The sequence below is a fragment of the Callithrix jacchus genome, chromosome 14, assembly GCF_049354715.1.
Source record: "Callithrix jacchus isolate 240 chromosome 14, calJac240_pri, whole genome shotgun sequence".
In the NCBI taxonomy this organism is placed as follows: domain Eukaryota; kingdom Metazoa; phylum Chordata; class Mammalia; order Primates; family Cebidae; genus Callithrix; species Callithrix jacchus.
The window spans coordinates 47,202,544-47,226,624 of NC_133515.1; the positions used below are offsets into that span (position 1 = coordinate 47,202,544).

The 24,081-nt window shown below is 36.0% G+C and overlaps 1 long non-coding RNA gene across 1 annotated transcript; it reads right to left on the bottom strand.

The window, feature by feature from the left end:
- Positions 1–11,746: 11,746 nt before the first annotated feature.
- LOC144579278 (uncharacterized) lies at positions 11,747–18,188 on the bottom strand. The gene is made up of 2 exons (XR_013526541.1): positions 17,880–18,188; positions 11,747–13,124 (listed from the first exon to the last, which is right to left on the bottom strand). It is a non-coding gene; the product is annotated as an uncharacterized LOC144579278 (long non-coding RNA).
- Between the last annotated feature and the right edge of the window lie 5,893 nt (positions 18,189–24,081).

Genomic DNA, 24,081 nt, shown 5'->3' on the forward strand with positions numbered 1-24,081 from the left:
CTGAGCACCCTCACAGGAACCTTCCCTGAGCTTCCACTAGGCACTGGCCCTGGAGCACTCAGGTGGCACCTGGTGGTACCTAGCCCTGGTTCCACCCACCTTTGATGGCACCTGGCACCAAGAGCAGGAGAACACTGACATTTCAAATTGCCAATAATCTCAACTGGCATAGAGCTTTACTTTCACTTATTTTTCTACTCATTGATTTCCTCCTTTCCTTGTAATTGCCCAAGCAAGTTAGTCATTCAACATGTTTTTCTTAAGCACCTACTAAACTCTAAGGGGAGGTAAAGATGATAAGCCAGAAAGACATACCCTCTGTCCCCAGGGAACTGACAGTCTAGAAGGAAATATGCAGTAACAACAAAGCATATTTCCTTCTAGAAGGAAGGAATGCAAGCTAAAAGTGCATGGTGTGATGGAAATGCAGAAAGGAAATAGAAGTAACAGAATAAATACACCAACATGTCAAAGTAGTTCTTGAGTTGTGGAATTTCGCTTAATTCTTCCAAATTAAGTACTCTATTTCAAGGTCTTTTCCAAGCTTAATTTAATGGGCAAAATATTGTTATAGAGAGCATTTTTAGAACAAAAAAAAGAACATTTTCAGTCTATTCAAACACTAAGTTTTGAGAATTTTTCTTCTTTAACTAATATCAAAAATGTCTATACTTTTCATGCCATGAACTGTCACTGTTCAGGCAAAGACTACAGCCCCTATTCAACTTAAATTCTTTCTTCAATTATGCCAGCTTTGGTTCCCTTAGATAACAATCCTTTCTAATATACAAAAATATTAAGCAACCCTCACCTCCACAGTGCCCCTCCATGAAATCTCATTTACCTTATTCTTCTTGACCTCATGAGCAGAAACAGAAGTATATAAACTTTAGTCACATTAAAATTTAGGGAATTCCATTAATTTACCCTCTGATTCTCCAGCAGCTCTGAAGTCCACAAAACAATGAATAACTTCCAGTGACGTTTCCACCAATAGCGGATTACATGTATGATGGTGGTCCCAAAAGAGTATAACAAGGCTGAAAAATTCTTATCTATGGCCTAGCAACATCAAAGCCATAGTAAGGTGTTATCATAAAATATTTCCTTTTGCATGTTTGGCTGTATAAATTCTTATACATTTACGTTTAAATATACAAATTCTTACCATTGCGTTATAACTGCCTACAGTATTCAGAACAGTAACGTGCTGTATAGGTTTGTAGCACAGAAGCAAAAGGCTATCCCACCACGGCCTAGGTGTATAGTAGGCTATACTATAATATTTAGATTGGTGTAAATACATGGTATGTTTACACAACCACGAAATCATCTAAGGACACACTTCTTAGAACATATCTTCATTTCTGTAAGAGAAATCAGAAGGATCAGAAATTACAGCAAGATAGAATACTATGATTAGATCCAAAGACCAAGATAATTTGAAAGGAAGCCAACCCGAAACAGCAACCAGAACCTTTCCAGATGCTCATTGTTGGCATATATTTGATAAGATTTTCTTCCCATTCATAAGGCAAAGTGTGCTGTCCTCATTTCTTTTTATTACTAAAAATAAATTAAGAGTAATTTCTTCAATGCTAATACATTTTTTTCTAACAATAAAAGTCTTAACACAAGTTTATTAGACATTAAAAGCCCAGGAGTTTCATGAAGAAAACGAATTCCCACATAATCCTATAACTAAGAGATGCCATTTTTCACCCTTAAGTCACTGAAAAGTTGGTTTTATACTGTTTGCATAGCATATCCCGCTCTTTTCACTTAACATTATGCTGGGAATATGTCATTTAAAAATTTACCTATTTTTGTCATGACTTTATAATATTCTGTTGAGTAGATATATGACTTATTTAACTTTTCTCTTATTTCTGTATAATTAAATGACTTTTTTGCTATTATGTTATAAGGAATGTTTTTGCATCAAGAATACTTGTAAAGACATCTAAAGGACTCCAATAATAATAAGTCAAGATCAACTGAAAAAAGTGAACATACTTAACATGCATTGCTACAAGTTATGGATCATAAATTATCCTTAGTCTCCCATCCCTATGGGTTTTTTTTTTTTTTACATGAGCAACTAATTTAACACCTAGAATTATAGGGGCATCAATGTTTAATGTTATCTAGTCTCAAATCTATTTAATATCCTGCTTTATTTCACATATTCCTTAAGGGAACTTGGAGGTTTTTACCTCTTTAGTGGAATATGTATTAGTTATCTTTGCTGCATAAAAAATTACTTCAAAGCTTAGCTTAAGACAATAAATATTTATAATCTCATATTTTTTTTTCTGTGGGCTCATGACTAGGTACAGCTTATCAGGGCAATTCTGGTTCAGGATCTTTCATGATGTTACAGTCACGCTCTCAAACTGCAGTCATCTCAAGACCCAAGGAGCTAGAAATTGGCTTCCATGCTCACTCACATGGCTGGTGGCATGCCACAGCTCTTTACTGGCTGTTGGCTGGAGGCCTCTGCTCCTCACCTTATGGCCCTCTCTATAGAATTGCTCCCAACAGGGTAGTTGGGTTCTCCAGAGTGAGAGATGCAAGAGACAAGAAGAAAGACATCCAAAACAGAAGCAATAATACCATCACTCTTCCTGAATTCTGTTGGTCAAACAGAGCAGCCTTGGTACAATGTGGGAGGGGACCACACAAGGGTGTGAATACCAAGAGAAGGGAATGATTTGGATTTTATATTGAAACTATAGAATCTTGAAGACTAACTACCACATATATAATTTTTATGAGGATGTGAAATAGGTACCTAATAATCTGCTGAAAACTCCTTCATCTGCTGCCACTTAGAAAAGAGTTTACCATTCCCTAGTAAATTTAAATATTCCCATGTCTTACAACTGACAAACTCCACTCCCAGGTCTAACTTCCTAAAGAAAGTCTTTATATATACACACACCAAGGTATATATCTAGAAAGTCTTCTATAAGGGCACCTGTACAAGAATGTTCTATACAGCAGCAATTGTAATGGCAATAAATAAATAACATTCCAGATGTCCATCAATATAAAAAATAATAGCAAAGTAAATGTAGGGTGTTTATATCATAAAATGCTATATATCATGAGACTGAATGAAATATAGTATATGCATCAATTCAGCTGCATCTGCTGAGTACAAAACACAGAATATATAAATATATATCTATTACATTACTATAATATTCATAAAAGACAAAACCAAATAACGTACCGTTTAGTGGTACATTTATAAGAACAAAACTTATAAAGTAAAGCAGGTATATGATGATCCAAAGGCCAGGAGAACAGTAACCTGCTGAAGAGAGAGATGGGAATATGTCCAGAAAGGCCTGCAGGTCATATTCCTTAAGGTTTTATTATTTAACTTGGATGGTGAGTATAGAGGTGTTCACCTTATCTTTTTACATCTACATAAATATATATTTTACCCTTTTCCATAACTATATGAAAAACCACACCATATGGTAAAAATATTTAATACTTGCGACATGAAAATAGTAGTCAACACATATTAAGCACTTATTAAATGACAGGCACTGTGATAAGCATATCAAGTGACGGTTTTTCATTTAATTGTCACAACAAGTAAAAGGTAAAAATTACTCATTTATTCTGCACTTGCCAGATGAGAAAATTTAATCTTTAATACATGAAAGCACTTGCCCAAGGTGAACAGCCAGCATGTCATGGAGCTGGGATTCAGACTGTCCTCCAGGCAGGACAGTTCTGGTGCTACGTCCTGATGGCTGAGTTTATACTTGGGTTCATTCCTACATGTAGTTCCATGTGTTAAATGACGACAGGAAGTACTAAATCATGGAATTGTTATAATTATTTCTGAAATAGATCAACTGATCCTTGCACAGGTGAATGGAAATTCTTACAAGCTCTCAAGACTCTTCCATCTCTTTCCACTGCTCTCTGATGATGAAATCCTCCTCACCTTTCTGTCAGGATTTCTCTTATAAACACCAACCAAATAAGAAAACACATTTTTAGAGCACCTAGTATAAGCCAGGCTCTCATCTAAGTCTTAGATGCATTAATTCATTTGATCCTCATAACCACTCTCTTCACTGACTGTTACTATTGTAGCTATTTTATAGATGAGATAACAGGTCCCAAGAAAACTGTTTCCAGCCATTGCACAGCTTATAAATGGCAGCACCAGCATTTAAACCCAGACATTCCAGATTCAGAGCCTATGATATTAAACACTAATAGACTGTCTCCCATAACATATTAAGCTAAGAGTAAGGGCAGATAAGAGAAGAGCAGGCTCCCTTCCTAATGGGATATATGGAATATAGATGTTCAGTATCAAATGAAATGCTTGAAAGGATTTCCATTCTCAGATTTTCTTATGATGTCAGAAAAATGTGACGTGTGCTAGGAAAAAAAATATATCATGATTTCATCTTGCAGACAGTAAGAACAATATAATTACACTTGAGTTTTTAATTTAATTTTGTTACAAGTTCACTGCCTTTATTATCTTAAGCTAAGAGGAGTTAATTCAACTAGTTAACAATGTTACAGTCATTTGATTCACATTTGCTCTAAGTAATTTTTAGGAGTGAAAAAAGATATTTTATATATTAATCTAAATTTGGGAGGCTCCCACTCCATGTGAGGCCCTAGAACAAAAGACATCAAGTTTAACAAAACATAGTCCCTCCCCACAGTGGTCTGCAGCCTAGTGGTAGAGAAATTATTACTGTGCATATGATTGCTATCAATATATTAGGTTCTAAAACAGAAGAATGCATTCTAGCAGTGACTCACTCAATTTATCCTGCCTTAAAAAAAAATAAAATGACTTTTGAACTGAGCCATGCAAGATAAATGTACTTTTGCTACATGGAAATTGTAAGGAAGGGCACTCTGATAGAGAGTACAGCACAGTCAAAAGTCTGGAGACAAAAAAGAACATCATATGTACAATTTTTTGCTGCTAGAGTGGAAATTGCTTGGAGGGTCATGGTGGAAAATGACTCTGGAAAGGGCAGTTGGAAGAAAATAATGAAAGCCTTTTCCTGATTCAGTAGTTTGACCTGAGGGCAATACGGAATCTTAAAGATTTTTAAGCAGGAAATTATCATGCTTATTATTTATTTTATTCTGTAATCCAGGAGGCTGGATTACAGAAGGAGGAGCCTCATTGCATCATCAGTCTGAAGGCTATGTTAATAGTTCTGTCAAACAATAGCAACAGATCTATAAATTAGATCACTTTATAAAATAAATAATATTTCAGACTCCATTTTACAGATGAAAAAAATCAAGGCACAGAAGAAGTAAAGTAACTTGTCCAGCACTGCACAGCTGGTAAACAGGGGAGTCAGGGTTCAAACCCAGGTGGTAAGACTGTAATGCCCCTGCGTAGGTCACTTCTCTGCCAGGTTGGATGATAATCATGACAGGTGAAACAAGGTAGGTAGTTAGAGAGCCTAAAGCTCAGACTACAGAATCAAGGATGCTCCCATTACACATCACATGGATCACAGAGTAGAGACACAGCAGGTAGAGAATCAGTGAATTCCATTTCAGACATGTGGTCCAGGATGTCTTTGAGAGACAAGCCCAGATGCCAGAGACCTATTGAAGATGCAAAGGCTAGGCTCAGAAGAGTAGGGGCTGGTGAAAATCCATGGACCATGGGAGATCACCACTGAATAGACACCCTTCCATCCAAGACACTCATCCTGAAGATGCAAAACCTGAGATCATGGGAGGTAGCTCAGAAAACAACCCTCTAAAGCCAGAACCACTTTCAAATTCTGGGCTTCCATGTGTGTTCGGGATTACATTTCTTTACCTTTCAAATTGGAGGGCTTTTTTCATTTATAAAATTGAGACTGTAGAGTAGTACATCACTTACCACTTGTAAAGATGAAAATTAATATATATCTTAAGTACCTAGCTTTCCAAAAAGTGCTTAATAAATGATATATAATGATTATTATCATTTTTACATTCATTTAAAGGGTTTGTCAAAAATGAGGCTCTAGTGTAGGTAACATGCTGAGCTCCCAGCCCAATTACTTTCTTGGCAATATTTTTCCATAAAATTTTCTTATCTACATGGAATTATCACTAATTTTTAACCAAGGAAAAGCTAAAAAGAAGCCCCTTTTGAGGAACATGACTTAGTATTTTTAAAAAATCAATTCTCTAGTAGCCAAAAAGAATAACCTAGAGAAATCAGATTGAAATTGTATATACATGTATACAATAAAATATAAAACATTGCTCAGAAACAAATCAAGTGACATATTTTCCTGGAGCCTGAAATGACCCAGACAAATCTGATCTGACTCAGTCCACCTAAAGAAAAATCAGGCAATGATTCTGTAAAGTGTGATAGAAAGGATCTTCCCAGCCATGGTCATCTTGCCCAGGATTTTTCATGGTGACATTATCAGTGGTAACAATGGGTACATCCTCCAAGAAGGATGGTCTTCCAGGAGTCACTGACAATTTCAAGAAGTGAAAATCCAACAGAAAATACTTGGACCCAGGAATAAAATAGAAGCCTTGAAGACTGAAGGATATGTAAGCATTTATTTGTCACTTTGTCATTCCTCCGTTAGATGTATTTTTCTTGGGGATTCAGTGTGGTAACTAACAATACAGTTATACAGTAAAAGACTTTGAGATTGAAAAATTGTAGTAGAGAAGCATTTCTGGTAAAATGACTTCAATTCACATCACACACACACACACACATGCACACACACAGGTCAAAACACAAACACACTTAAGAAAAAAAGACATTGGAAATAAATTAAATTCATTGTTTAATTTGATTGCCTCTAAGATAATACATTTGGTAAGGATGTGAATATAAGCAATGTGGAAAAAATAAAATAAACGAACAGGAAGCAGTGACAATCTCATCCATTAGAAATAAGGGGAGATGTTTCAAGGCAAAATTTTTTCTTCTGCACTAAGGATTCTTGGTCTGTTGAGTTCAGTTCTCTGAACAGGGCTGCAGAGCCTCAGACTCCGCTACTTCTCCCTCCTTTCATGCCCCTATCTCTGCCCCTGCTTATCTGAATATATAGGCCTGCCCTTTGCTCAGATTTATGGGTCCAACAAGGGCTGTGTGTATTTACAGTGTTCTGACCCGAAGACCCCGGGCTGAAGGAGAAGAGGAGGAAACTGGGACCCATTCCATAAACAGAGACAGATCTGAGGGGGAGGTAAAAGGCTTTGCTAGCACTTAACATTTTTAACTATTTGGCCAAACCTTATGAATTAGTGATTAGATTAGAGTACAAGAAAAACGAAAGACGTCGGTACAGATATGGAGAGAGTAAATTGTATATTTTTGTTCTAGTCTAGTTACTTGGAGATTCTGGGTTTGGGGGTGTGGGTGTGGTTGAATTTAGTATGAAAGGTCAGAAAGAAAATTGATAAGTCAGTTACAGAGGGAGTTAAAAAATGCTTTGGGAAGACAAAGGGTCTACAAAATGAGAATATAAGCAACATTTAATATGTTGGAAAATTCCTCCAACCACAAGTTAAGCTCCTTGTGTGAAGCATTTTTTAAACTGTAATTGGTTATAGAAAAATCCCCTGCTCTATGTTTAAATGAGAACACATTGCCATTGATGACCAAAAGCCAATCAATTATGTGTTTAAATATTTTTCTTAGAGCCTGGTGGCCCACTTGAAAGCACGTGTTTTCAAACAGAGCTGCTTTGTAAATGGGCCACCAGTATGTAAAGCAACTGGTCCATCTGTAAGGTGCATGCACCAGTTCCAATGGGAAATAAAAAGCACTTACATCGTGAGCAGTGCTTAGCACCCCAAACTGAATCCCTCTTTCTCAGGGCTAAATGTTTCTGTATCAGCAGAATGTGAAAGCACAACTTTTGTTTGTAGCTATTCTCAGATGATCTACTTGCTGGAAACACTCGAGTTTGTAGGGGAAATCCCTTACCTACCAACTGACTACATCAGAAATAATCCAGCATCATATGTAAAGGCTACATATTCAATAGAGGACTAAAAAACAAAGCAACTAGGATAAGATAGTAAGCGAATCCTCCACAAATCAATTTACATTGCAATAGAGCAAAAAACCTGGAATATATAGGACTGATGCTGTGATGAGAAAATTAGTGAAATATCATCAAATTGCTTCTTTTTACTCATTTTAATATTAGGCAACGTGTTCCCATGATGTCACCTGTTAAAGCTATAATGATCTGCTATAGTGATGATATTGTGTGACTGGAACATTTTGTTTCAACTAAAATGTGTTGTGAATAATAAATAGTGTTATTACAGTTTATTCTAAGTGGACCTGTGTGACTTAGATTGAATTATTACTAATAATTGCTTGAAAAAATATATGTGCTTCACATTGTGTGTGGCACTTTAGAAATGTTAACCTGTTTATTTGTATTATATTATTATTAAAGTCATTTGTCAGGAAAACAAAAGCAAAATTAATTCTATAACTGAACTTTTAAAAAATTTATAATACAAAAAGCACATAAATGCATTTTCTTTCCCATTTATGTGTGCCATTTTATGCCGAAAATCAAACATAAAATTCCGAGCAGTGGAGTTAAAGAAGGCATTTGATTATTACATCACTATAAGCTGACTATGGAACAGTAAAAACTTGGGCAAAAAATGATGAATGGAAAAGAGCTATCCTAACAAGGTTGCATTTCTAAAATACAATGAAATACGTGGCAGAGTATTTTAGAAAACTAATATCTTCACTGCTATCTCTTTTGAACTTTTCCTCTAAAACGGTAAAACTTCTGCTTTGTAAATAATGCATGCTCAAAACAGATGCAACTGCATGAGGATTATTTAGAAGAATTTTTGGAGCTATTACATACATCGTAGCTAAAATGCTTCCCTGTATCATTTCTGTGGAGATCCATTTGCCAGTGAAATAATTTTTTTCTCTAATATGGTGTGGATCGTAGCAGCAGTGGGTTCAGATGCAACCATTTCAGAGCAGAGGCCTAGCTCAGTATGCCAGAAAAAAAAAAAAAAAAAAGCACCACAAAGAACATTGAGATGAATGGCTCTATTTTATGAGCCATAAAAGTTTTATTCATCTTGACACTGAAACAGGTTTAGGCAGTGAGTTGACACGCCTTAAATAAATAAGTGGAATTAATTCCCCAGCCCTTGAAACAATAGCAGCATGCATGTAGCACGGAGAAATGCCCCATTGTTTCCCTGTGGCTGCCTGATATTGATATTATTTGTGTTTTTCTGTGCTGCTTCCTCAGGGGCCTGGTTGATCCACTTCAGATTCATCCCCTGTTTTATTAGAGGTTGAAAAAGGTTCAAGACCTGGTTGTACCACAGCTCCCACCGACAGCTAAGGAACCAGTTTGGCGTCTGGTTTGTCTGTTGTTTTACTGCTGACCTTCAAATCAACTTTAACCCCTGACCTCTGGAGGCATCTATCATGACAAGAGGCTGTTTAACACAAATGGTGCCCATTTATAGGGGAAGAGACTCAGAAGATTTCCTTTTTATGAAGAATTTAGTTTTTCACCCCTCTTTTCTCAGTCACCACAGGTGAAATCCCTCTCAGCAGCTGGCTTATGAAATAATGTGAAGGGAGGCCTTAATGAGCAGAATGCACCCTCAGCTGGAGATAAATATATGCAAATGAGATGCACAAACAAAGGAGCCTGGACAGAGAAATATCTGCAATTCCAGCAAAATGCTGCCTGCAGCTCGAAGATGAACAGCTTTGATAAAATGGTAACAAAAAGCACCTTTTTATCCTCCAGCGTGTTTTACATTGCAATAGACCATTGTCATTGCAACCCAGTGGAGCATGCAGAGCTTTTCTGCACTGTTTCAGAAAACTGTTTAAACATTTGTTTTAAGGCATTCATGAAATATAATCAATGGACTGATTCTTTGTTGTTGTTGTGATTTTTTTTTTTCTGAGTATGTTTTAGCTGTTCCTGTAGTTATTTTACCTGTTGGTCTTTTCGTGGTTTAATGTTGCTGGCTTGCTGTGCTAGTTCATGTTTTGGTGACTGTTTCTTCCACTAGTGAGAATGATTTTTTTTTTTTTCATTTCAATTGAAAGAGATTTCAAGTTAATAACTAGCAAGAATCGGCTTTGAGCAGCACCCAAACAACTAGTTTTAATGATGGCAATCAAGTGTGAGAGCTAATTCAGAGACAGGCATGTTAACATGCTGATTTTAATAAGCTTTAAAAAGGCAATCTCTAACTTTTAAAAGTCTCTTTTTAATTTAATTGTTCTTCATTCATATGATGCCAAAACAAACAAAACCATTAAAATATGTTTTCAATATGCATCCACAGTGTTATTTGATGGTATTGTAAATTAGCATCATGTTGGTAAAATATTGATTTGATAAGCTTTAAAAATGGAAAAGCTGAAATTATTGACCTAGTTAGAGAAAAAGGCAACATTTTTTCCTAAGAATGAACAAAGCCCCAGCCCCAAGATCTTAAACCAGAGAAAGGCTGGGCTCATGACACGTAAATTGCTGCATTTGAGCATATGTGTTATATTTAGGTGAATTGTCAAAGCGGCTACGGTGAGAGAAGAAACGCTATGCGTTTCATGTGTATCAAAATATGATCACTCTAAAATCTCAGCAATATTTGTTTCTTTCATTTATAACACAACCCTACCATTCTGCAGCAAGAGCTGTACAAGGACCTTTACATTGCCTTTACCTAAATTATTTCATCTTGGTAGTGAGGATTGGAGTGGAGACATTCTCCTGAGTACTGTGTGGCTTTCACATTTTATGTGCATTTCATCAGGCAAATGTCAAATTTGCTAATAACAAGAAAATCTCCTCATTTTTAATCATGCCACTCCTGTTGCATGGGGTGGGGGGTGGGGTGGGGGATGGACGCAAGCAAGGGGCAGAGGAGGAAGCATAAAAGCATTGAGCAGGATGACCAAAGAGAAGAAGGAGAAAAATGCTTGTTTGGATTTTAAAATGACACATGCTTGGTTACCTCAATGTCTGTATCAGTGCATCATTAAATTCAGAATTTCAGGAGTTAATAGAAACTTGGTTATATTAGGGATGCTTTTTCAAGCCCAGGTTCGAAGCAGCATAATTATGTTCAACTGCTGTTGTTTGGAAAGGGCAAACAGCATCTTAGGCACAGAACAATGAAATTACAGCTGAGATTTAGGTTAGCAAAAGCCGTCTTCTCTAGGCTTTTATGATTCATTATTTCCCATTAAATACAGTATTAGAAGTGTACACTAGATAGCTCATGGTTGCTGCTCTCGGAGCACATTATCTATATTACACAGGTCTGGGGAGCAGAATTAGAAAACTTTGGGGGAATGAGCAATATGTGTTTGCTGATAGAAGTACCATATGGCTCATCTTCTTCAATTGCTTTCATTGCGACTCTGATGCTGGAGAAATTAAAGTTTTATTTGATGTGGCACAGCTTAATGAACTGTCTTCTGTTAGGAAAATTGAATATGTTTCCTGTTATTTGAGCACAGAGCCTCCATGGTTTGGCTGATGAGGGATGCATTATGTATTGTTTATTTAGCATTTTGAAAACAAAAGCAAGATATTGAAGGTAAAATTGATTACTGCTGGATCACATTATATAATCAAGTTTTCTCCCTTTAAATTTCCCTTTACAGTCCTTTTGTAATGTTTTAATGTGAGATTGTTCCAGCTTTTTGTTTTTCAAAGGTACACAGAACTTGGTTTTATCAAAATACCTTTATTTGTAAACAAGCCACATGAAACTGTAAAGCCAGTATTGCCACATTTATAAAGTTCTAAGAAAGATGTTTGGGAAAAAAGAAAATAATTCAGTTTGTGTGAATCTAATTGCAAAACTTCTAGTGAATCCCCAGTCAGTTCTGAGAGAATCTAATGTTTGGGTAGTTGAAAGGGGAATGTCATTTTCTTTTGTTTGAAATAGACCACTTAAGAACATGCCAGGGTGGGGTCATAAGAGAAGGAAGAGACTTTTAATATTCAGAAATACGAACCTAAAAATATTTTTTTATATTTTTGAGTTAGTTGTCAGTGAATAAGAAGCTGGATTTGTCCTGCAAATTAAAAAAACATAAAGTGTAGATTTCATGAACTTAAATTTTTAGTGAATAAATATGATTACAATATGCTTATACATGATGAGAAAACTGGGATGTCAGCCCGTGTGAATGTTCTCTACTCCCTGAAGAATCTATAAGGGAATATATTTTAAATTTTGTTTTATTTCCTTGTTTTTGTTCTCAATCTGATTGTTTTTTAAAAATAAGAAATCTGAATAATCTCTAAAAAGACAAAATGTAAAATCATCTTCTAATCACTGCACTTCTTTCTTTCATTTTTCAGTGAGAAATATTCCCCACGTGTGCTGATGCCTCAGACACACCAATCTGCAAGAAGCAACTAGGATAAAAAATAGTTAAAAGTGAATCAACATTTATCTGGAATATACAGTCCTGACCCCCTTAAGCCCCCCCCCCCAAAAAAAAGTCATTTGTCTTCTGTGTCCTGTGATGTTTTGAGGATTCTGGCAAATATGGCAGTTAAACAAACTTCTAGCACAATCTAAATACAGTCTGTTCAAGAGAGGCTTCCAATGTTTATAGACCATAAGTAAAGAAAAAAAAAAATCTGGTATTTAACCAAGAATAGTGCTCTTGAAAATGTCTCCGAACAAAGTGTTTAAGCAAAACTTTGGCCACAGATATTCTCCATTCCTCATTCTTCCGCTGATTTTTTTTTCAGTGAAGAATTTTCATATGCCATCATTTTGCTCCTTCTTCTTTATTTTGAAATTAACAAATTAATTTTAAAAATTAACGCCTGACTGGGGACGTGGTCATATAAACTTCCTTTAGAAACAGTTGAGAAGAAAACATCACATTTTTATGAAGCCCCTCTCCTGACAGGGGACTGGAGGAGGAACACCATTATGCATTGTTATCAGCGTGGTGTAATTTGACTGTTGACAAAGTATCCGTGGCAGTGCGAATGAGCGCAGTTAGAAGTGTGGCGGATTGTAATCAAGAAGATGCTTAGCTGTGCAACACTGCATCTTGAGCAGATTTGAATCAGCATTGCCTTAAGGGGACACACACACATACCAAAAGAAAAAAATCCATTAATTTTTAGAGGGAAAATTAGAGTGGCACTTGATGAAGTGAAATTTGACATGCGTTAATTGGTGTGCAGCTCTCCTAATTAGAGATTTTCAGATTCTTTTACTGCTGTCACCGTGATGGCACATTGTCTTGCTGGACAAATACTAAAATTGCAAATTGGTTTCATCAGGAAGTTTTAGATATGAAGATAACACTGTATCCTCTAGTCCACTTCCAAAAGGTGGACAGCTGGAGAGCAAAGATGACTTTCAGCTTTACCTTCACCCCAGATAAAAAAGGATTATTAAAATAGTTTCATTATGAGACTTCATGTAAAGGAAGCAGGTGCTGATACGATTTTCTTAAACAGATGGAAACGTTCCTTAGATACTCATGCCTCTTCTTTATATGAAATATTTCAGGTAGAAAAAGAAAGCCAGGGAAATGCTACATTATACATACCTTCTCATATTTCTACTCATATTCTTCGGAAATTGGAGCTAGGTGGATTTTTTGAAAGCTCATGTCACATTTTTCCCTGCTCTGAGGTCTAGGGTACTCCAGTTCCCCTTCTTGTCTTAAAGTAATTATACTGATGTTTGGCCCCCAGGATGGCACCAAATACGATACTACAACAATTTTGGTTTCCTTTTTCCAACTCCTCTTGTCGAGCCCTTGAACCTCTCTTAATTCATTAACATATTGAATTTTTTCAATTTTCCATTTTCTTGCAATAACAATATTAATGCCGGGGTGAAAGCTTGATTGGAGCTAAATTACTTGTTACCTGCTGGCATTTATTTATATGGCATTGAATTATAAAGCTTTGCTATTGTCATGCCTTGGGCGAATTGTTTATGACACCAGTAATAGGAGTAATTGTTATTGTTGAAATTACCTGTCAGCTACCCATAGCAGTGGCCCTTGTCCCACTGACAAATAGTGACAAGGGAGAGGTATCCTCCATGCGTCCCCCTGATGGCTTCTCCTCTGATAATAAGAAGTGCAGGGCCTCTGATAATTTGCCTGTCACTGTTGAGTGCAGCTCAGAGAGAGTTGGCCAAATTGTTGTCATTCACTTTGACAAAGACAGCAAAATGCTCCTGTGCAAGAGGAGGATTATCAAAATAAATGAAATCGCTTACACCCCCTTTGTTTGTTTGGCTCAAGAATTGCCTGGCTTTATATGAGGTTGTGAAATCAAGGTCCAGTTCTTATTGATGTACCTCTGTTCATTCTATGATGAGGATCCCAGGGAAGAAAGGGCACCTTAGGAGACACGCTATTTTGCAGTTTGCATCGGCTAGTAAAAAATTATATTCAAGTGTAAAGAGAAAGTCCATAAAATTGTAATGTGTCTAATATGTTGTTAAATACATTAATTTAAAACACATCTAAAATTCACACCTTTTCTTTCCTGATTTCCATTTGTCCCTCTGGTTCTCTTTTGTACCACACAAACATTCAAATTCAATAAGCATTCAAAAATGCACAAGTTACCTGTTTGCAATCAAGTTTTCTTTAAAAGTTTAGAAATCTCCATCTCTGACTCTTACAGCTTTAAAAGATTATTTAATTGGATTTGGGATTATTATTTCAAATCGTTGGTTCCTTTCCATAAATTACGTTATATCTATACACTATCTTCATGGGTAAAGAGATAAATGAAACATAGTTCCAGGTATAAAACATCAATTATCACAGGCTTACAGAGGAGCAAAATGGGTCTGAAATTGCCAGAGTGCAAATATTAATATAAACATTTGCATTTTAAAATCCCTTAGTGAACCTGTCCAAGGGACAGGGAGCAGCAGGGATGGTGTCGGGAGTGTCCCTATCTGAATGAAATGGACAAATCAAACCTTTGCTATTGTAAAAACTAGAATTATTCTCACCTTTCCACAAAAGGCATCATTTCATGGTAGGAAAATTCTTATTTTTAAGGTGCCTGGAAGGTTATTACTCATAGATCTTCTTGACAAATACTTCCTGTTATAAGAACTTGGAGAGGAAAAAATAACTAGGAAAAATGTAAAATATTGGCTCTGTATAGGATAGTAATCAGCTGTTTATTGGTCTCTACTAGACCAGTAATGACCAACCACAGTGTAATGACAACCCAGCAACATTGCCTTGGGCCCTCGCCTCCTAACGCCAGCCATTATCTGATTAGAGAACCTCCAAAGAAGTCACTATTGCATAATTTTATGGGTCTTAACAGCTCTGGTTGGCTGGCAGAAAAACTACCTAGGAGGGTTGATAAAGCAACAGTGAAACATGATTTTATTTACTTCACTTACACCTTGGTCTCTGAAAGAGTACCTGAGTATCTCAGATGCTGGTGGCTGTACAAGAAACCTAAAATCAATTCAAATAGGAATTGTGTGGGACATGGGGGAGGTGGAGAGGGGGACACAGGAAGAGTAAAATTAACTCTCTTAAAGCTTTTCATGGACTGCACAGTTTGAAGTAATGAACAACATTGTTATAGGCATCTAGATTCTTTCATAGGTGTTACGTATTTAAAGCAGGTTAAGTATGGTTTTTAGCAGTGCTAAATGCAATATGATTATAGGAATAAAATGTGTTTCTAATCCTTAATAATAATGTATTCTTCTAAAGACAACCACTCTACGGTTAACTATGTTGAATGTCCCTGATTAACAAGTAGAAGGCAGTGACATAATTAAGAGGTTATCTGTAGTAATAAAAATGCTCAAACCTGTCTTGGAATGTGATCCCTTTAACAGATAATTTTTAAGAATGCATGTCCTTGCTTTCTCTGTGGAGACACACGTTAGTGATCCCAGGAGGGGAAATAAACATACGTTTTTAAATGAAGATATTTAAAATGTACCTCATATTTCAGCATGTTGCTGTAACCTGGTCTTTTTTATGTTCCTCCTATAAAACCTAAATTAAGCCTCTTAGGAGTGGTTTTGCTGCAGGTTTTGACTAAAAACACAATACATTTTAAATGGTTCCAGTACTTGAGTGCACTTTAACATGTAATCACTAATGTGTATTCTCTTCCTCTCTCTTCCAAGCACAAGTCCTAAAAGGATGAGGCTTCTTTAAAATTCAGCTTCATTTGAAATGTAAACTTTTAACAAATAGTAATTGCTTGTGTAGCTCTATTGATGAAGTGACTGGCAGCAAATCTTTTTTCTTTTTTTCTTCCCGCTCTCTCTCGTGTAACATTTTGAAACACCCATCAGTGTCAAAGGAAACTGCACACGCCTCCTTTGGTGCTCTAAATAAGGCTCAGCAATGTTAAGAAAAATGTCAGAAAAACCTCAGTGGATTATAAGGAACATTTCTGCACCATGTCAAGGAGGATGGCAGGGCAGACTGGTCTGCATAATTTTGAAAGATATTTTTTGTAAAATGCTTACTCTTATAAACCGAATGAAATTTTATTTGGAAAGATTTGATATTGTATTTGATAACACAACCTTCAGTTGTTTTTCTAAACCTTGTTATTTTTATTAAAATATGTCTTTGGTATGTATTCTTTAAATTAGAACAATAATACACTCATCGTTTGGTAGAATGTTTCTGTTACCCGTGTGCAGCGTTAAAACACATTTCGGACTCTTCCATGCATTTTTCTTTTCTTTCTAAAATTCTTGGAATGTTCACTCAGTGAAAGCAGTGAAAATGCTCGGCTCTTACATATGCAAATTTATTGAACTAATCAGTCCTTTTTCCCCCTAAATGTGTATATAGATCTGGAGATTTTCAAAAAATACAGCATTTACATACATTTGTGTATTAAAAATAAATTACTGGTATGAGGTTTTTAGTTTGTTTTGTTCTAAAGAATACTCAATAGTCACAAAATAGTACAATGACAGTAAAATATTCCACAGTATTTTAACTATATAATTAAAACCACAGTCAAAAACCATCTTACAAATTTAATATTAGATACCACCAGAAATGGCAAGATTAGTTTTACAGAAACAAGGTAAGTCTCAGCTGATTTTAAATATAAACTTTTCCAAAACAGGTTAAAAATGAATTTAGACAAATTTGGCTCTTAACCTTTAAAGATTTCCTGCCCGTTTCTGTATGTCCTTTATTATATTAATTTTTTATTTAAATTACACCATTAACTGGATATGAATTTATCAAGAATACATGTATTGATTTATAAAACAGTACCATTAATTATTATAATAGCTAGATGTAGCTGATATTACAAAGCCATTTAAAGGTTTTTAATATAACATGGACATACATAGATAGATAGACATTATGGGCAAGACTACAATTTAAACTGGCTACCAGCAGCTAATGAAATCCTTGATTTATATTCTAGTTTAGAGATTGATTATATTGTTGCTTTGTAAAACTATTTATATTATACCATTTTTCAAAGGATGTCTCAATAAAAAAGCTAAATAAAATATTCAGTCAATTCCCAAAGCAGATTTTGTTTTCTATATTTTAAATGCTGGTGAAAGTAATTGATTGTGTGTGTTCCAAGCTTTGTCATTTCCATTCCAGAGGTGGTTTTCCTGATGGGAGCCTCATTTACATATGCACACTTTCGCACACTTTTGATCCTTGCAGAAACAAACCCCTTCTCTTTATTTCATAATCCCTCCCACCCCAGCAACAAACCCAAGTATATTTCACAGACCACGAATATCAGGACACATAAGTCTTTCTGACATCTTTTATGTTATGCATTTTTTTTTTCTTAAGGTTGTGGAAAACTGGGACTTACCCCAAAGCCGCAAAGCAGGCCATCACGAAGAGTATTTGGGTAAGAATGCAATCTGAAGAGGAAAAAAAAGAAAAATGAGAAAGAATATCAGCAAATAACAGTAACACTTTCAAATTGCTTTTCAAATGGTAATTAGCCAGCAAATGGATTGAAAGTTAAATTCTTTTCACATTGTACTTGGTTTGGGTCTCCCAGTCTCTTTATTTATATCACTTTTCCTTGCCTGGCCACATATGTTACCGATTTATTATAGTATTTTTACTGTTAGCAGACAAATCTAAAGGCTAGCTGAGAAGGCTAGCTTCATCTGATGACTTTAACAACAACTGCAGGGCATCCTTGAGGGTGAGCCAATAGGCTCTTTTGAAGCTATAATACTATTAACCATTTTGATGCTGAAATACTTCTCATAGCCAAAATTGGTTCGGACTTTTCATGAGCACTCGGGATTCTACATATAAGAAAGTTAACATAAATGATTTGTTTTGTAAATATTTCAATAGCCTTCTAAGCACTTTCTTCCACGTGTCTTAAGTTCCCTAAAAGCCATCGGTTTCTTTATTTCCTCTTCTTTTACAGACACTGAAATCTGTGGCACACATTCATAAGTAAACAGATATCAAGCATCAAGTTAAGTTGTCACGTCCCCCTCCCCCATGCCATTAATTCTCTGCTATGCTTTTAAAAGAAACAAACATCCTTTAGAATTTAAATGATCATGTTTCTCTGATATATGTTCAGCCTTGAAAAGTAAAGTTCAAGCAAGATTCTTCTTGGCTAAGAAGCTGAAATTACTTTGCAAATTATAGACACCATTAAAATCAGGACCATTTTAATAGATATGTGACCCTCGCTAAAGGTTTGTGCCTTTTAATATGTCCATGTGAAAACGTCTGTTTTAGAATTTTATTTGTTGATTAGAGTATTCATTTTAAAGCTAACAAACTTCCATTTTTGATGATTTCTAATGTACATCAGTCCAAATTATCTTGTCGTTTTAATTTAAAGTTTTTAGCAACAATTTCTCAATTTAAATGTCTATATGGGGTTCATTTTCAATTTCAGGTACATTTCATAAAATCTCCTTTGAGCATTCATGACTTGAAAATTTAGAAATTAAATCCCAGGTATTGGAAGTCAGTATTTCTTGTCTAAAGGGTCTGGCTCAGCAACTAAAATTTAACGTAATTTTGATATTGGAATTCAACCAATAAAAAAACAGATAATGCAGTACTGGGGGTTCTGACTGTCAAAAATGTCCATTTTGAGGACCTGAAATGCACTCTGGACCCCCGTGATCAGAAGGCACTAAAAGACCATCCAATATGTTCAGACAAACACATCTAACACAAGAGATTCTGTCTACAAATCATAACAATCCCACAGCTCTCCAACGTATTTAAGAATACACAACCATACCTGGTTTTAAGACATTTGCATACAAAATCTGACTTCAAAACAGGTGGTGAAATAACTACATCTATGCAATCATTCATCTGATTCTAATTTTTATGCAAAGCTCTCAGATCTGTTTATACTTCAATATACTTTAACCACTCTTATTTTAGTATTTATTACAATGGCCCCACCTACTGCATCAAAATAATAATAATGAGTAAATTTTATATTCCAAAATATATAATTATATAGTTTCAACCTAGTTTAACTTATGATACTATTTAAGTTGGCCGATAGTTTATATCTCTTATCAGATACTTACAATACGTATTTCTTTTTTGTCCCAGCGTGGCATTGTATGGTGACTTGGGCAATTTTAGGTCAGAAGTAATTATGATCAAAAGGATTTCAGCTTCAGAAAATGAGGCCAACTTTTGGAATGCATAAATGCACTCCCTTCCAAAAGTGATTATATGTAGGGTTATGGATTCCCAAGTGACTCAATGCTAGTCCTGTCATTCTAAATGCCCTAATTAAGACAAGTTAGTTTTTAAATATTATTCTTCTTTGAAAGATGAATGGAGACAATAAGGTTGGAGAGCCAAGAGTTTTCTTTGTCCTCAAAAACATATGTTTTTGAACCAAAATCAAATCTCCAGAAGAGTTTGATCGGCATATTTAGAAGCCTGCCAACTGTGTATATGGTGTTCCGAGCCTTTCTAGAACAGGTCCTCTACTCTGATAATCCAGCCAGCAGTGCCCTTATCAGAGATTCCTCCCCTCCTTCCCCTACCTACCACATTCTCTCTCTCTCCTTTCTCTCTCTTTCACCTTAAAACAGGTGTCTGTTTAATGCCTGGGTCTAAAGATACAAGTTTCTCTGGCTTCTGGCTCCAGCTCTGTCATGATCCTTTTTAATAATCTACATGGCCCCTTCTCAAAACCACTCAGAGCCTTAGCTGGAATCCCCACTCTGCCCAACCTCAACTCTTCCCTGAACCCCACAGGCCACCCCCTGCTTTCTGTTTTGTTCATCACCTTGGTTTCTTCCTGCTCCCCGCAACCCAGCCCCATTTCTGACCTGCTCTTTTTCTGGATCAGACGCAGGCAGGTTGAGAGGTAATGAGAACCAGATGGACATAGTGCAGAAATTGCCCAAATGGGTATGAGAATGTGGGGAGCTGTCAGGCATGGAGAGAAGCTGGAATTTTTCAGCAATAAAATGGGATTTATCGCCACTCTACCACAGTCATTGCCGACAACCGTTTACCTTGACAGAAACCCCATTCCAATAGGCCACGCCGATGCAGATTCTTTTTTCCCAAAGAGTGATGATTGGTATTTGTTCTAAGGCTCAAATGGCCTGCACTAAAGGTGAAGCATTAGGCCAAAGTCCTGTATTCCCCACTGAGGCAAATGAACCTGCTAAAATAAGTTCCTTCCACAATAGCTGTGTAATTGAAACCAGAAAGTGAGAGAATTTGATAAATTACTTGACCCTGAAGGAATGTTAAGGTCATAAATTTTCATTGCATTTTTTTCTCTCCTTTTTTTATATTTTTATATATTGATTATATTTAGTATTTGCCTCAAAATTCAACAAGCTTACAGATCATCGGTTGTGGTGTCAGGGAAAAGCACAGTAAATCATCAATTAAGAGGGCAGGGAACATTCTCTCCTCATCTTCCAAAGAGGAATGCCCGCTCCTTAGTAGTCCAAGGACAGTCATGGAAGTGTCTCACATCTCAGAATTATTCCAACTTAGCACACAATTTGTCCTGGCATGGACAAAGTAAAATCTACAGAAAAGATGTTTCTCAGAAGAGTGCTGCTGTACTTCCATCATTAAGAATGATGAACTGTTAAGAGACTGGCAATCCATTGCAGGAGTCACACCCACATACCTTTTCCCACGGTAACCTAAAAATAAGAACAATTGTATTTTAGCTACAAAGGGTAAGCCCCGTTTTTAGGTAAATTGAAAGTTTCCTTATGTTTGTGTGCATGAGCACCCATGCTTCCGAATGCTGGTTTTGGCAAGTTCACTTTGAAATTATTCAAACTTTTCCTTTTTTGAAAATGTGGATTGTCTTAATGCAGAAATAAAGCACAGGTCATAAAAACAGCCTAAGCCACATATTACACAATGCAAAATGGACTCAAATATGAAAGTTATTACATAGTAGAAAATTTCTACACATCTTGCTGGAAGGTTTTACTTGTTTTCCTAAAAAGTGAATGAACTGAGCTTGCCAGCATTTTACTTCAGCTGTATTCTCTACTGATCACTTACAGTGATATATTATGAAGACATATACTCTCTCAATTGAAAGCAGGTCAAACACTTTCTTGATAGCCAAAACTTCTTGTCCTCGACAATTTTAAAAGACAACATATCTCTTTTGTATTTGTGTGCTAAGTTTGTTAGACCCATTAAAGAAATAAAATCAGAAGTATTTAATCACTATTACATCACTTTTATCTTCAGAATTTTCAGAATTCTAGAGACCCAAAATGAGATACAGGGTAGAGTTTCTTATTTACTATTAGGAAATTTCTCTAATTTAAGAGAGGTTCCTGCTGATTTATCTTCAATAACTACTCATCAGCTTAGAATTTGAAACCAATACCAGCTTTAGGATGCATAGGTATTAAATAAGCCCATGAGTTTTTCCTCCAAACCATCTGAATTCTGTAAGAAAAAGATCACTGATGTTGCTTTTCACAAAGTATCATCAGTAGGGATGAGGCTAAAAAATGTCTGGTTTTATGTCTGACTTTCTTTTGTTCATAAGTAACTAATGACAGTGTTTATTAAAGATATTTCTATCTCAAAGTAATTTTTTTTCCAGTAAGGAAGAAGGAAAGAAGGCCCATGAAAGAAATAAATCTCAAATCTTTGTTATTTGTAAATACAAAGTCAGAAATTTTAGTTATATGTAGTAAGAAGAGGCAGGGCTCTTAGAAACCTTGGAATCTAAAAAGTACAGGACAAGATGATAATTTTCATATGCTATTGCTTATGTGCATATAAATATCCTCATAAGATTTCAACATCTTCATCTTATGGAGAGGAGATCACGATAGACATATGATCAGCATTTAACCCAGTGTCTTTTTCCAGTGTTCAAATGTGGCTTCCTTCCTCTGCCCTTAAAAACTTTGTCACAAGCCTGTTTTAAACAAAAAATAAATATATGCATATGTATATATGTACACATATATAAGTATAAATAAAATATGAACAGAAAATGGATTCAATCACTAATATTTTTGCAAACTAATGTTCAGCTGATGCAACTCAATTTTATTTTGCATCACATTAGTGTCATAATGGTAATGACTAGCCTTTATTCACTAACAGTTTGAGTCAGCACTTCGAGACATTTTCAAATTAGGTCATACTGCACATTCGTGGCAGATACAAAGGTTGATTAAGAGAGCTGCACAATTGTAAAGTGATGTGGTGTGAGTTGAATTAAGTTCTCTCTGATAGTTATGGGAAATGTGAGCCACTATAACTAAGCAGAAATAATGTATGGGCTATAGGGGGAGAATATATTTCCACAGAGTGCTTGAAGTAATACTCATTTACAATTTAACAAAGTCCTCTGTCTGTTATGGAAGAATTCTATCATGGGGCCTGGAAACAAGCAGTGAATTACAAAAAGGACACTGGAGGCCTGGTCTCCAGTTCTGTTTCGGTAAAAGTCAGTTTTTGCCTTTATGTCCCTTTTGACCTTCTCAATAAAGACCTTTTTCTCCCCCGCTTCTAGACACTGTCGGCTGCTTTTCTGAAAACGATCCTGTGTCACAACCAAACCATTTGCCCATAATGTAACAATTCTGCGGCAAGGCTAAATTGCTGTGAAAGTGAGACCTGGAAGAAGTGGGGGCGGGGGGGGGGAGCAGGAAGAGTCTTTTAAAGTAATATCATTATGGCAAATCCAAAAGTTCATCTAAAATTTGAAGGCATATAATTTTCTTTAATTCACCCAGCACTTCAAATGAATTGTAATAGTGGCTCCTGAAAGGCAAAAGTACTTTTAATTGAGCGCAAAGAGAACAAAAATGAAAGCTAACACTCGCAATTGTTGGTTTGTTCAAAAAGGGCAAAAATAGTAGTTATTATTAACACTGTATTCACATCACAGTGCTCTCTCTATAGAATAAAGGAGCTGCACAAGATTTTCTAAATACACATATATTGACCAGGTGAGTTGGGCTCACGCCTGTAATCCCAGTGCTTTGGGAGGCTGAGATGGGCAGATCACTTGAGGTCAGGAGTTCGAGACAAGACCAGCCTGGGCAACATGGTGAAGCCAATCTCTACTAAAAATACAAAAATTGGCCATGTATGGTGGCACAATCTGTAATCTCAGCTGCTTGGAAGGCTGAGGCCAGAGAATCTCTTGAACCCAGGACGCAGAGGTTACAGTGAGCTGAGATGGATGGTGCTACTGCACTCCAGCCTGGGCAACAGAGCGAGACTCCATCTCAAAAAAAAAAAAAAAAGAAGAAAGAAAGAGAATATAATATATATTGGTTTTACACTACATATATGTAGTGCAAGTAGTTTTAAAATCCAAGGAACATTGAAAAGAACTTAAATGGTGTGTGGCACCTGGACAGAAAGAAAAACCCTTGGCTCAGCAGCTTTGGCCCTGAGGAAGAGAAACGACTTTCACTTGTGCAGGCACTGTGCTTGCTTTCTTTGCATTGGCATACTGAAAGATATATTTCTAGTGTAATGAAATCACGTTTTCTTTCATGTATGTGATGTGTTTATTAAATTTCACTTTC